The 16,025-nt window shown below is 37.3% G+C and overlaps 2 protein-coding genes across 3 annotated transcripts in view; both read right to left on the reverse strand.

The window, feature by feature from the left end:
• The window catches only part of LOC143344036 (uncharacterized), a 257,432-nt gene extending 251,896 nt beyond the window's left edge, over positions 1 to 5,536 (reverse strand). Inside the window, exon 1 of the mRNA XM_076769593.1 lies at positions 4,815 to 5,536. The gene's annotated coding sequence lies outside the window, so the exon portion shown is untranslated. The remainder of the gene's footprint in view (positions 1 to 4,814) is intronic.
• The window catches only part of Gckiii (Germinal centre kinase III), a 196,434-nt gene that overhangs the window by 147,105 nt on the left and 33,304 nt on the right, over positions 1 to 16,025 (reverse strand). The window lies entirely within an intron of this gene.

Here is a 16,025-nt window from a genome sequence, read left to right on the forward strand (position 1 = left end):
CCCGCTGCTCGCCGGAGGAACTAAATCATCCCCGATATCAATTTCGACCGAGGACATCTGGACGAAACGAATTTCCTTCCCGATAGCGCATAGTGGGAGCAGAATTTGTTCGCAGCGAGACAGATAGAACGGATTGATTTGTCAGTGACGAGTACACGCAACGAAAATATTCGATAAATAAAAATGGGACAAATATGAGAGGCTACTGGGATCCATGGCGATACAGAAGGAGAAATGAAAATAGCAGAAATAGGGAGGATATGATTTATCAGCGACTGTAGTAATATATTCATTTACACAAGAGTAAACAACTATTTTGATCGTTCGATGTGTAATTGTTTCCACCTTCTTCTTGTTTAAACTGTTATAATAGTAAATTAATAATATTACTTCTATTGCCACGCATAGGTACGGTGACCATCAGTCCCTCTTTCAAGTAACAGTTTTTTGAATTTATTTATTTCTTCAAAACTCAGTTTTGTACTATTTAATACTCAGATCAGAACAGAATAAAGATATTGTGGGAGTCCTCGATCTTCATTTGTTTTGGAGTTTGGGAATTTTGGTAGAAAAAAATTAATATTCTACAGACTAATACTTAAAGATAACGATGAATTTTTAAGACAAAGCGTGGGTCAGAAATGACTCGAGTGTATTTTAGATACACATGAAATGAAGATTTCTAATAGTAATTCACTTAGATGTTCTTTAAATTTTTTAAGAAACAGGTAAGTTTTCGATTACTTCGTCTATCCAACTTTTTTCATATATTTATATCTATTGAAATCTTTATGTGCGGTGAGACGTAATATCAAATTTCTATTTTGTTAGTTTCGTGACTACGACCACTTTCGTAATAACCGACTCATATATTCATAGATGCATCCCCTGAAATATGGGTATGTATTTACGAATCATCCTGCATAAATCCTCAATAAAATTGCGCAACATGTACTTCTTAGTCCCGTGTTTTGCTCGAGAATTATTTTAGTACCGCTACGAATGGCGACAAAATTATCGAACGATCGAAACCGACAAAGCGTTCACCGAGACTCTGATTATTCACCATATCGAGAGACGTCTCGTGACCGATCCCATCTTCCACGATGTCGCCCCGACGCAACGAAATCGAGATTCGCACGAACGAACCGAACCGTCTGACTCGTTCACCGGCTTATATTGCTGTGGGCAACAGAGAAACCGGACGTCACGCGACGATCGTCAACAAGTTGGAAATTGGTACCGTCAGGTAGACCAGCGGCTAGCGCGTTGGCTTCCATCTCTTACGGGACATGAAACGGTTCACGGTCTTTCGTGTCCAACCCGTTGATCCTCGTCCCAAGAATGCTACTCCTGCAACGACTCGTTACGAATCTATAAATACGCTCGATATCTCCCCGTTCCCTAACGATCATGCTTTCTCGATGATTTTTAGCGTCGAAAGACGTCTGGTTGCCTCCGTTCGTGCTCGAGTTCACGGAGATCCGTGTAATAACGCTTATACCGGAGACTTTAGATGACGGGTGAGCACTCCAACTACTCGGAAGATGCAAATAAGCTACTCGAATATATCCGAGCTACACAATCCCTTCGGGTACCGAGACTGAACTCCAAAATTATTAGCGAACTGTACAGTGGTATATAGAGTGTTCCGCATTTCTCCGTACACACTTCAGCAGAATGTTTTACGAGTAAAAATAAGACTAAAGTGTAATATAGCAAAAAATTTATAAATGCTTTGTTAAGGAGTTATGACAAAAATATGAAAGATGATGTTTCTTTATTTACTAAACAAAAAAATTTACTAAAATTTTGTTTAAAGAGAGCAACTACTAGTTGAGACACGAAAAAATATTTTTAACGTAGAATTATGTGGATAACTTAAACATTTTTTATATACATAAAGTATATAAAAATTAATTAAATTCTTAGAATAAATAAAGACTTTATTGTTAGGTAATAAAAGAAGGTTCAAACTATATAATAATGTAATTCAAATATTTTTACAAGCTTCCCAGAACAGTATACACAATTTATAAATTAAAATATGACTTGTATGTAAGTACATACGTAAATAATAAATTTTTCAAACAAATCTGTCCTGCTCATTAATTATTGTATCAATAATTGAAATGTCCATATTTGTTTGATAATCGAAGTACTCGAGTATCTACTCCAAGTATCTCCTATTTGAATTTGAAGAAAAAGATTTATATTTCCTTTAACAAAATACCTTCCATCATGGGAACTGACAATTGCCAGGAAAATAACAAAATATGAAAAATACATTTTTGTATGTGTTTTTAAGCCAAAAAATAAATAAAAAATTGTTCGATTTTATAACGGAACTAGTAAATTTAAAAGTTTCAATAAATGTTATTTACTCGATGTTTTTATTAATTTCTGAGAAAATAGCTTGGAACGTTTTATTTGGACCAATGGTATGTGTATACATATGTATACATATATCATTGAAGAGAAAAACAAATAACCACTGCATATTTTTACGTCTAATTGGCGGAAGAAATATGTTTTCCAACAATTTGAAAACGTTCTCCAAACGTACAAATAATGAGACATTTTTCTAGAAAATTAGCAACTGAAAGTATGCTAAACAGACCAATTATAATATCCGATATATTCTATCACTGTAACGAGATGCAAGTGAAAATAGAAATCCTGTGAAAAGCGCGAACAATCCGTAAGTGTATTGTGTATAATTTACTTGTGGAATATATGTAAAACCCTCATGCTAAAAAGTCTCTCCATAAATGTTTATTTTAAAAATGAACAATCCGTGTAAAATTGCCCAAAAACTGAGGATTCAAAGAGGCTTTACAATTATTTCAATAACATCAAAGCTTTTCAACGAAATATGAAAGTGGGTATTAAATCACAATTTCGGTTTTAATGATGAAAAAGTAATGGATGTAAAAAGGTGTTACTGAAAATAAAATACGATAAAACCTCAATTTAACAAATTTTTATGGTCCTATGTCGATAAATAATTTCTTCGACACTGTTATCTCAATCAAAGCACCTCCTCGATGAATAGTGTCACTATCACACCAATGCAGTATTAAGATAAATATCAAAGGTGATGAATCGAATCAATCTACTTTTGAATAAAATAAATAATACAATTTCTCGTTGTTAACAAATAACAAATTTTCTAAATGATTTATTTTTATGTGATTTTCTCAAAAACGAAGCCTTATAAGAGAAACTGTTATTCTACATTTTAAACTTATTTTTTCACATAGAAAAATAGTTTCCTAACAAATTCAATTTCTCGTAACGTATTTCGAAAATATCTAACAACTCCTACTATTCCTACTGATTTTAAAAATCTAATCTTCCCACTGAGCAAAATATCATTCTTTACTTGAAAGAGTAAAAAATAAATTTCTACATTTTTCGAACTATAAATTGGGCCTGTCAATCAATAGAAGTGATCACAATTATGACTTAATTTGGAATTACCTGTTTCCCCATTCTCTGGAAATATGTACATCGACTATTTTTTTAAACAATTAATGGTCGAATTTCTGCCCTTTCTCTCTTGAGACTAGTTGATTGCAACGTGTGCAATGCGAATTCGCAATTTCAGAACTGACATTTCAAACGTTGATGCAATAATGCACTCGTGTACTATTGCTAATAATTTATATAATAACGTAGACTTTCTCTGCTATTCTAAATAATTAGCTCAATTTATTTACACATGCAATCTTTCTCTATGCACCGTATTCTTCGTTACTACTTTGCTTCTCTACTTTATTATTTCTGCTCTTGATGTCAAATTCGTTAAATACACTAAACGTAAATATTGTAAACTCTTGACTGTTACACCCTTCGTAATAATATCATATTCGTTTCTTAACAGGTTCACGGATGTGAATGCTAAAACATTCAAATTTATAAGCCACATTACTATGCATTCAATTCTACATAGTTTCTATTTTTTTAAATTTTTATGCATTTTAATATAATGACTAAAGAATAAATCACCCAACCATTTTTGCAGCTCATTAAAATTTCTACTGTCCGCGAACGTGTTAAAATTAAATATTTAAAGGTAAATTTAATTTTATTTAACGTGTACATCGAACTTTCACTAATTTAACGCGATTATAACTATGAACAACTTATTAACGATTCTTAAAACAAATGTCCCTATTTGTAAAGGCGTTCGTGTATAAAAAAATCGTGAAGCAGACTTCCGTGAAATCCGTGTTTCCACGGGTTTCGCGACCCGTGGATCTAAAAATATACCGGGCGAAGAAAGTTCGCGCCGCTGTATTATCGATTGCAATTAAGGCAAATGATGCGAGCCACGGGAAACATTCGTGTCCGCGGTCGATATCGCACGAGGCGGTTCACGATGCTTTGTTAGGACCGTTTCGATCGAACTGGAGAAAAATGCGTGTTTCGTGTGAAATCTACCGAGTTGAAACAGTGTATGGCATCGATGACTCAAGGGTATAACCCGTAATGCCATCACTATCTTTACACTCTTACCAGATTTGGCTGGTAAACCGGCGAAAGTCGTCGCATGATAGGGCGAGGGTGAGCCGGGAATAATAAAACGAGGACACGTTCTTTCGTTCTCACGCAAAACGTTCCTCGCAATCTGACAACTTTTGCTATTTCACACAGCTTTTCAAAGTCTCGATTCTTAATCATCCACTTGCCTCCAACTTCGTCGACGGACCTTGAACTTCTCGAACTTAAATATTGTCAAATGGTCGCGACTACTTGAGAATTAAAAAAAAAAAAGAAAAAGAAACCAAACGTTAAAAATCACAAATTACCTGTCAGGACAAATCCGCCCCCGTTGTTCACGCACCGAGCACGCACCCCCAACGAAAGCACAGACGAAGGTTACGCTCCACGAAGGGTGCAGTGTTCCCGTACGGGGTGCACGTATACACGTCTTCGGGGACAGTCGCGCGTCGACTGAAAGCTCCCTTACGAGAAACGAATTCGCATAGGAACGACAACGGCGGCGCCACGACACAACCCCTTGCCAGCCAACCAACCAACCAGCCGACGAACCATCCGGCTAGCCGGCCAGCCAGTGGTTCTCTCTCCCCGCAGTGTCGTCGCAACCCCCGTACCGCCTGAGCGATCCACCCCCACCGCCGGTGGCTCGAAAACCACGCGGAGAGGGGTTGCGTGTATCGCCACGCGCCCGACAAACTGGAGGGGGTGTCTGCTGGTGGAATTACTTCGCCTGGCAAAAACTCTAACCCCGTCTCTCTCTCGCTCGGAAGGGTGGAAGAGTTTAGGAATATGACGAGCGCGGAGAGAGGAATCCGGGGGTGTCAGGGGCCGATGTACCCCGATTCGAAGGTCGCCGGGCACAAAGGAGAGAAAATTGGAATTTAGGGTTGTTACTGGGAAAGACGTGAACTCTACGACTACGATTTTAATGTACTTTTGCAGAATTATAGTGATCTCTTTGGTATATACATAAAATATTAGATGTAGATATTTAACACTTTTTAAGATATAAATAATTAATGTAGTGTTATTATAAGTTCTGTATAATCTCATCGACTATTCATGAGATGTATTGTTAAATTTAATATTAGATCGTCATATATAGTTAGTGCTGAGTTTTATACTACAATATGAGAAACTTATTTTGGTAAAACTACGTGCTCGATTTCCGAATCATATGTGTTTTGTAACCGTGAAATACTCTATAAAATGAAAATGAATCATGTTCCATAATAAATTTGCATCGTTTCCACCCTACAAACAAGTATCGAGGTACTTTTGCGCTAAAGCTAATAGTTCGAGAGTTATATAACACTTTGCAGTGAAATTATTTAAATAGCATACTTTAAAATGCTATAACTTTTAAACAGTTAGGTGTAGGGCATAAATGTATTCATACTCTTTTGTAGAGATTCAAAAATTGCACCGGATAGCGTACTCAAAATTATAAAATTCTATTTTTTTTTTTAAAGTGCAATTGCATTTCCTAGATGCACCGATGCAACTGCATTCTTTTTTAAAATGGAACTCTATGACTGCGATAGCATTGTTCGATCTAGTTTTTTAAGCTCTACAAAATAATATTATGGTACTTATGCCATAAACTTAATAGTTCAAGAGTTATGGCAATTTTAGGTGAAATTATTTAAATAGCATACTTTAAAATGCTATAACTTCTAAACAGTTAGGTGTAGGGCATAAATGTATTCATACTCTTTTGTAGAGATTAAAAAATTGCACCGAATAGCATAATCAAAATTATAAAATTCTATTTTCTTTTTTAAAGTGCAATTGCATTTCCTAGTTGCACCGATGCAACTGCATCCTTTTTTGAAATGAAATTCTATGACTGCGATAGCATTGTCCGATCTAGTTTTTCAAGCTCTGTAAAATAGTATTACGGTACTTATGCCATAAACCTAATAGTTCAAGAGTTATTGTAATTTAAAGTGAAATAATTTAGTATACTTTGAAGTGCACTCGCAAACAGGATCAAGAAAATTTCGTTCCATAATCCAGTGTGGATTCCAAACTTCGAGCTTTGACACAATATCTATTTCTTTGAAATTTCTATAAATTCATGATGTTGGTTTAAAATATCAGAAATCTCTTGAACTGACAAATTTTCTTTGTTTTCTATTAAATTACAAATTGTATCCTCATCAATTTCAGAATATCGAACGGCACAAACTTATCGGACGACCTAATATTAATTCAGCTCATAAGTTTTTATGTATTTATGTATTAAAAAAAATATGTACCAAGTAGAAGTTTACTGATGTTACAATATAGTGTAGCAATTAGTAGAAGTGCCTTTGCTAGACAGTGAATCATCGATAAGTGTCGCGTGTCTGAATTGCAATAGATTGAATTGTTTTGCAACGTGGTGTAAACAAGACCAAATTAAACGTGTATTAACCCTTTGACATCTTTTTGTCGCGGAGTGTACTTACTATTATTTTGCAAAAACACATTAAAATCGAAATCCGACAGTTCCCTTGTAAGCACCCCTATTATTATTTAATGACTTAGTAATAAATTTAGTAAATTAAACAAAGTAAAAATTCTTGTCTTTTGAAATACTTTTTATCTTTCTTGGAGATTACAAGGACGGATCGTAGAGCTCCCGATACAAACGTAAGATGGACGAGTTCTGGAGGGATTTCAGAACCTAGGAAGGCCGACGCACTCCATTACGAAGGACGTGGCGGCGACGGCGATGGCGGAGATAAATTGGGATTTCGGGATTGTTACTGATTCCTAGACGAGGTGATTGTCTCGAGTGTTTAGTTCGTTCCTCTTTCGGACTATAATTGGAAACTCGGGAAGTGCCGACGCGAACAGATTCGCGGAATGGATTAATATTTAATCTTCGAGGCATTAATGGAGGGATATGAATCATCTATTACGAGCATTCGAAACAAAGAGATCCAATGTACTCGACACGCAGCGTTTGACAGAGACGAACACGTTACATATACGATCTAAAATTAAAATATTAACGCCTGTACGTATGGTTTTAATTATTCATTAACCGAGATGCTCGATAACGCGATCGTGAATATAAATTAAACAAAAGGGAAACGAACGTAGCATGAAACTGAATATTAAAAGTTTCGATGCCCAGGGAGGTCTCCTATCTTTTTCTGCAGAAGAATGGAACTTCGGTAGGGGAAAGAAGACGAGGGCAATGTACCGTGGCCCCGAAGGTCGCGACGCCGACACGAAAAAAGAAAATTAGGGTTCAGCACCCACGGAATCTTTCGGATCCTCGGACGGATAAATCGAATATGGAGAGCCAAAGTTGCCCCTGCAGACTTCGGGAACCGACCCCTCCTGCGTCCTCCGTGCGACGATTCGATAAAACTCGAATAAACCGAACAAAGCCAAGTGGAAATATCGCATCGACCGCCGAGGGGGGAACTTTAATTTTGTCTTTATTAAATAAAACGGACGAGACGAAGCTGGTAGACAGGCTAATATTTTCCCGATTCTTCTTCGACGAACAAGGGAAGGGGTTAAAGTATCCCCCGGAATGTCCACGCTAAAATACCCGACTTCCGCGAGGACGAATTTGAATTTTAAATCGGATCGCTGGGTTCGTCGTTTCCAAATCTTTATGAATGCCCGGCAATATTTGACTAACTTACGAAAGAAATTAAAAGCAGCCCCTTCCTCTCGAGTAATGGAAAGCATAACGAAAATGGAAGGGCAGAGAGTCGCAGAACGTTAGCATCCGCGATCGAAACTTTCCCGCGAGAAAATCGGCGACAGTTTTCCACGGGATCTGCAGATCGGAATAAAACCAGCCCCGCCCAGGCGCTAAAGGGAACTTTTTTCTATTGTGTCGCGAGCAACGAGGAAGATAAATTAGAATCTGTCGCGAGATAGAGGGCCAAGGAGAGAGAAACGAATTCGGTCGTCGTCGATGGGCGCTATTTCCTTAAGAAAACGAGAACCCCGTCGGAAGAGACCGTGAGAGGTTGCGCGATGAGGCGATAAAAAGTTGATCAATAGAATCGGGAGTAGCGGGGTTGCGATTCGTTAATGCACAGCGAGAACGTTCTCCATCATCGAGATTGATTCGCTAGGGGGGTCTCGATAAAATACGGAAAGGGACTCTCGACCGATCTCGCGAAAGCTACAATTCATTTAATTTATCTACGATTAAGAGGAAAGTAATTCCGACTTAGCTACGGGGGAAAGCGGGACCTTCTTCGGGATTAACGGGCCGAATCTCTGTTTACCGTAAAACCCCCCTGGCGCGTGATACAGAACGCGAGCTTCGAAAACATGAATATTCATCTTCCCTTTGGTTTGAAACGGATTTTCGATCGGCGGAGTACAAAACTCGGGGATGAAGGCGGTCCAGTTCGCTCGAGTCAGCGAAAAATAAGTTTCGCTGGCAGGATTTCGAGGGGATGGCCAACGGTTACGGGCTACGATCGAGACAAGTTTTGGTGCACGAGCCCGAAGAAGAGAAACCGGTTCTCGAGCGGGCTGAAGGACGTTGTGGCGCTCGAAGGAGGCAAGGAACTTGGCGACGCGCGGCGTGACGGATCGTCAATCTGGACGAAAGTCATTTTTCGCGATTGTTACAAAATCTTTTAATTTACAAGTTGTTGGAAAAGGTTTGGAACGATTGGAAACGCGTCTCCAAATTGATTTTGTGAAGCCTAATGATCATGATAGCTGTCCAAAGATGGCCATTCTGTGGGGTCTGTTTTATGATGCAACTAGCCCTGATGCATTCACTGTGATGAACGTTTCAAAGTCAATTTTGTAAAATACTTACTAAATTAAATAATAACTAAATATAAAATATAACTGTATGCACTGAAGAATTAAATAAAGATAACAAGTACTAAGGAACAATTTATTATAGTCTTTTCGTTATGCTTTACGAGAACATACATGACATAGAACATAAAAATATCTTACAAATTGACATTGAAACAACGTTCATTTATAGTCAATAAATCAGGGCTAGTTGCCTCATGAAACACTCACAGAAAGGTCAACTTTGAACAGGTATCTTGATCATTTAGCTTTAAAAAATCAATTTGGAGACGCGTTTCCTATCGTTCCTAATCTTTTCCAATAACTTGCAATCGCGATTCGTCACACTGTGCGGCGGAAGCGCAACGAACGAGTGGAAGATCGATCCTGTCGAGGACGAGCGACGACGCGTCGAACCTCTCGCGTATCGTGTAATTTCGGCCACTTACGCGCCTTTACGAAAAGCAATAAATCCGTTGCCGACCGGCTGGCAGGCAGACGTGGGAAAACGTTGCAGCGGTGACCGGTAAGAGTTACCGGAAAAGACGTTCCGCGTATGACCAATAATTTATGCCCGTGTTCGTATAAATACGTCGACCTTTATTGGCCGAGCCCTTCCCGCCATCGCAACCCGCTATAATTACGAAGGAGACGTGCCGCGACTACGATGGAATTTCCTTGGAATTCTGCCAGATTTCTTTGATTAAAAGGGGAAACATTATTTCGTCCAATTTTCAAAAGATTAAGCGTTTCGAGAAATTAAAGGAGTCCTTTCAATCCTCGATTGGTCAATTATCCGATCGCAAACAACGATGGAGTTGGTTGAAATCACGAAAAGGTTTATCAAAATATCAAGGCGCCCTTTGATTACCATAAACATTACAATATAGAGAATTTAAAATCAAAATAATGGTTTCATGCATGAATTAGGAGGTATAAAAGAGTTTTCATGTACAAAATACTATTTCATTGATATTCTTATTCTGAATTCAATCAACTATCTAGTCGAGCAACATTTTCAAGACATCAGAAGGAATTTCTTTCTTTTTCTGTTCTAACATCACCGCATCTGATAAAGGAATATATGGGTCAGAGTGCAGTAATATAATAATAGTAATCTCCCAAAGGGACCATGGTTTGTTTTTGTCTTTGATGTTTCCCGAGTAAAGTCTATTTATAATTTCTAGGGATGAAATTTTTAAATTCATAAGATTTAGTATGGTAGTATTATGGTCAACGTTTAATCTACCTGCGTGTTTGCTGAAGGTTTTATGTATATCTTATAATATATGGAAATACGCAAAATAAAACATTTCGTATGCACCAATCTGATACTAACTATCTTATTTACAAAATGTAGCGGTTCGATCGATCCTTGAAAAAAATGGGCGTTGCAGTGTTTCGCGACATTCTCTCGAGACGTCTATGAGCAGAGATCGGATTATTCGCTCGCAATAAGGGTTACGAGGTTTATAGAGCGTGCGATATGCACCAAGGGTGTGTCTGCTACGTACTTGGACGTTGGAGCTTCCCCTTCGACACTATGATCTCGTTAGTTTTATTCTCATCGCGGTTTCTGTGTCAGTTAACCAAGAACCGATGAGATACAAAATAAGTCCGGTCTACAAAGTCGCGTACACTTTTTCAAGACTACGAACATCTTGTCTCGAAAATAAGAACGTGATAACGAATACAATCACTTCTTAAAGACTGCAAAATCACTTACGTAAATCTCGTGCTAATGGTATAATTTCCTTTCCAATTATCGTTGCATCTTACCTGAAACAAATAAGAGGAAATACAATTATTGAAAGAGATCAACGAGAGTTTGTTTGGTGGCAATATTATTCAAAGTACAGTGAACCTATGAAAGAGTGAGTAGTAAACATATCGATTATCCGGAGATGCAATCTGGCTTTGTAATGCTCGAAAGAACGCATAACGAGAACGTACAAAGCGAACACTTGCGATGGATTCAGTGCACTGAGATTTATACAACATGAAACATTAATTTTCCTCCATCGCGTTCTCCTAACCTTTTTTCCATTTTAAGCGGGTCATCTAGTAAAGTAGACGGAAACGTAAACATTCTTTGAAAATTTTTTACCAAAAAACCATGGGACTTTTCAATATGAGAGTTTCGTTCGTTCTTCTTAATACAAAATAGTAAAAAATGTAGGCGTTCGATAGTAATATACGCTGTTTCGAAAAACAATAAATAAAAAATACTAAGCATTCTACTTAGTAAGGATTTAATTATAGCCCGAACTAAACAAAACTCAATATCTCAATTTTTTCACAATTGGCAACACATTAAATTCGAAGTATCAATTTTTTCTCGTTTTTTCGTGTTTAAGATTAAAAAATAATAATAGAATAACACGTCGGATCTTAATATCTCCAGTTCCAGCGGCAAACGCGTCTCCTAAAGATTTATTATAAATTTCAAGTCAATTAGAACTTGTGATACCGTGCCAGCCAGTTTTGAAAATGTAGTTTTGAGAAAAACCCGATTAAAGTTTCTGGTGTAATTATTAGATGCTATTATTGTCGAAAAAAAGGTAGCTAGTAATTACGCTAACATACTTACAAATTTAAATTCATTTTAAATTAAATAAACAATTTATAATCCAAGTGCATAGAGTAAAAGTAGATTTTAAAATAACCATAGAAAACAGCATAAATAATAATAGTTTATATATATTCGTCAGATAGTGGATGAAGGGTCCTTTAAAACGAGTGCTCATTCAAGTCGATAGCATAATTGGTTCCGAAGATATAAGGGTTCGAAGCGTTTGTTTACGTCGCGAGGTCATTAACCTCACGTGCAAGAGAGTGAGAGGCCCGACGCGTTAGACAGAGACAGAGATAGTCGAATTAAAAAAATGACCTCTCTACATAAATTACGATATATCCAAAATGCAAAATCGGATTGACATAATCCAAAAACCATTTCAAAGAGGAAGCTTTACCGCTTCTAACAATGGTTCAATTATTGATAAAACACTAGTGGTCCCGGAACTGCGCGTATTCTAAGACATATTTCCTACTAATATCGGAAACTAACCTGAACTTGATACCAAATTTTGTCCAGTTCTTTAGAAAAAAATATATATTACTCAGACGGATTACATATTCTTCTGAGAAAAATATGAAAATAAAGTATCAGAAAATAAACAATAAGAATAGAAGTGAATATTGAAAAATTCATAGTGCATATACTGCAAGAAAAATCGTGAAATTAAATGACGCTAAAATAACATTGCATGCTATAAATTCTAAACGAAACTTTAAAAACAGTCATTCGACCGGTCGTGGCAGATTTAGTGGTAATGGCGTTTCATACGTTCGCGTTATTCATTCCTGATCTACGCTCGTAACTCCGAAATAATTCACTCCGAGTCCCCTTATCGTTAAAGAATTCTACTTACCTTCCGCCCTCGCATTAAAAGTCCAACCTTAAATCGACTTATCAACCTCTGCGAACGTCTCGGTTCTCAGACGCGACCTCGGCGAACGCCGTGGCGCCAGAAAGTAAACCAACTTCATGGGAACCCCATGAAAATTCATCGCGTCATCGACCAACGCTCGCTTATGAAAACCTATCTAACGGGTGTCCGTGCCCCGAACATTGTGCAGCCTCGAACTCGATTTGCTATTCCTCCCATGGGAGCAGTAGCTGAGGCCGATTACTCATCTTTCGGTGGAACCGAGCAGGGCATTCCGACGATCGTGACACGCAAGAAACGATCACGAGAACGCGATAATTTAGGATCAAGACATTCTCGGAAGGACTCTCGAAAAGGATTGTGCAAACGGATGGCCAACGAATGACGTCACTGCATTTCGTACGTCGACTAGATTTTCGCTAGCTAGAAAATGAGGAGTACCGACAACACGGATGAACGTTCAGAACGGAACGTCGGATTTTGTCATACATACGTACACGGTTGCATCATACGATGCAAGTCTCGATGCTTTGTTACAAGGATTGACAGCCGGTTCTGCAACGTTGTGACGATCTGCTTTTACCGTGAGTGTGTGACTCATGCACCAGCTCCAGGCTATCGCGCGTGAAACAGCCTATGTTACATATATTAGTGAACCAAATGATAAACACACAAAAAGTTCCAAATAGTGGGTAATATTTCAGATAAAGTTAAATGGTTTCGAAAGGGGCACATTTTAATAATACTAGCTGTCGTGTAGTTGTTTAATTGAATTGTAACTCCCACAATTATTATCGTTTCTTAACACACTCACTGCCAAATGAAAACCGTACAATTTTCTGTAAGACTAAAATTTTGGTTTTAGGCTATTCTAAACTACGTAACATAAAATTTGTTTCAGTACTTATTTTTGCAATCTTGCTAAAATATACAGATCCTACACAAATTTATCAGTTCTATAATGGAAAATCCTATCATCCATATGTGGGTGAAGTGACAGTCAAAGCGTTAATGAAGTTTCGACAAGACATTTAAGAAATTATATAAATTTCAAACGATTACAGTTATTCGATCCCTAAAAATATTACGTTGCAGAAGGGTGGATATCTAAAATTCCGAGGCTTGCCAACCCCCTTAATTATGACAGAGAGTCCGACGGAAGTGCACCGTGTCCCGGAAAGTTCTGATTAACGTTCAGCAGCCAATTGAAAAATCGCGTTCTCGTGTGTAAAGAGCGCTTCGTCCCGATGTCCCTATCCGGCAGTACGACCGAGTCGCGTTTTAAGCATGTAAAATTAATTAACGTTAATTAACGTTCGCCGCGATGGGAGAACCGTGAACGAGTTCGCGGCTAGAATGCAGCGTGGAGATTACCACCCCTGACAAGAACCCATTAAAAACTGCCAAAGCTATTTGTTTAACCGTCTATGCACGTACAGGGGTCTAGTAAAACCCTGTTGCCGCTGCCATAAATTCGATTCCAATTCTCCGTCATAATATAGTCAAATATAATCACCTTTCGGATTACTCGATATTAATCTCGATCTTCTGAACATTCAATAAAGTTTAGTTTCTGAAGTATTTCGCTGTTTATGTTGAAATATGAGAATAAAATAACGTTAAATAATATAGAGTGAATTTTTTAATGTAGGATGTTGCACTTTTTAACGATTTATGAGTTTTGATAGAAGCACTTCAATAAGAATTCTATGCTTCACTTTGCTCCTTCTTACGGAGAATATTGATATGTTTACTCACACACTTTTTCACTCACTTTCACACTCTATCTCGATGTTTACGTTTACATTAGCGGATTCTCTAAGCTCTCGACACGTCCTGACGCTTCGACAACTCGGTCGGAAACTGAGTACACAGTATGGAACATCGTCTGGGAGAAGTAATCAATGCCAACGGTGGTGGTACAAAATATTAGCACATAAAAATGTAACAATATTTGCGGCATTCGAATACTTTTGTTACCCATTCTCGGCAACATCTTTCAAATAAATATCTTATGAATACTGTATACAGTGTGTTCGGCCACACCTGGGAAAAATTTGAATGAGAGATTTTAGAGGCCAAAATAAGAAATAAGAAAATTTAGAATATCAATTTCTTGAATAAGGCTTCGTTAAAACGTTATTAAAAAATTTCACATCATTCTAAAAAAATTATTTTCGGTAGCGAGAGTCACGTACAATCATTTTTAGTGAATAGACATACCCTCGAATTCCTGCGCATTTTCAAAAAAAATTCAGTAAATGGACTTTTTCGACAAAATTGAAAAATTTCAAATCGTTCTAAAAAAATTATTTTTAGTTGCAGGGGTCAATTACAATCACTTTTGATCATTACACATACCCTCGAAATCCTACTCAGTTCCGAGGAAAAAATTCCTTACCGAAAATATAATTTCAGGCTAGAAATGCTTCCCTGAAATTTCATGCGAATCTTTAAAATGTCATAACTTCTGAACGGATTGGACGATTTTAATGTTTAAAAAAGCAAACTACGCGTATTTTAATGGAGAATATGTGGAAATTGCAAAAATATTCGAAAAGTTGATCCATGACCCCGCAAAATGAGAAAAACCACATAAAAATGATCCAATTTTCAAACAGCCATAACTCCTACAATAGTGAATATATTCCAATGAAACTTTTTTCTGAACTAGTACTCATGGGTACCTACAAAAAAGTATTAGACAACTTTTCTGTAGGACGTCAAACGAAATTACTAAAAATCGAAAACGAATTTTTAAGAATAATCGACAGGGGGTAGCTGCTTAAATTTTGCGACGAAAAAAAAAAATTTCAAATCGTTCTAAAAGAATTATTTTCAGTTGTGGGGGTCAATTACAATCATTTTTGGTGAATAGACATACCCCCGAAATCCTACCCAGTTTTGAGAAAAAAATTCCTTACCGAAAATATACTGTGTGGGCGGAAATATTTCTATAACTTTTCAACGAAGCCTTCAATCAACAAATTAGTATGCTTGACTTTCGTCTAATTTTTGCCTCTAGAGTCTCCCATTAAAATTTTTCCAAGGGGTGACCGAACACCCTGCATATGATTGAATTTTAATTTTACTAACATAATCTTGAGACTCCTATGTACATATCAAATTATTTTACGGTTTTTGTTAAGCCATAGTAGATAGCAGTAATGCTTGTCTACTCGAAACGTGGTTACGGTGGAAACAAATGCATCACGACTAAACATATTACATTTTTTTTAATTTCACGAAGACAGAAAAATGGAGGAGGTCTGGTGTCCTCGAGGAAAACGA

Source organism: Colletes latitarsis, chromosome 7 (assembly GCF_051014445.1).
Source record: "Colletes latitarsis isolate SP2378_abdomen chromosome 7, iyColLati1, whole genome shotgun sequence".
Lineage (NCBI taxonomy): Eukaryota > Metazoa > Arthropoda > Insecta > Hymenoptera > Colletidae > Colletes > Colletes latitarsis.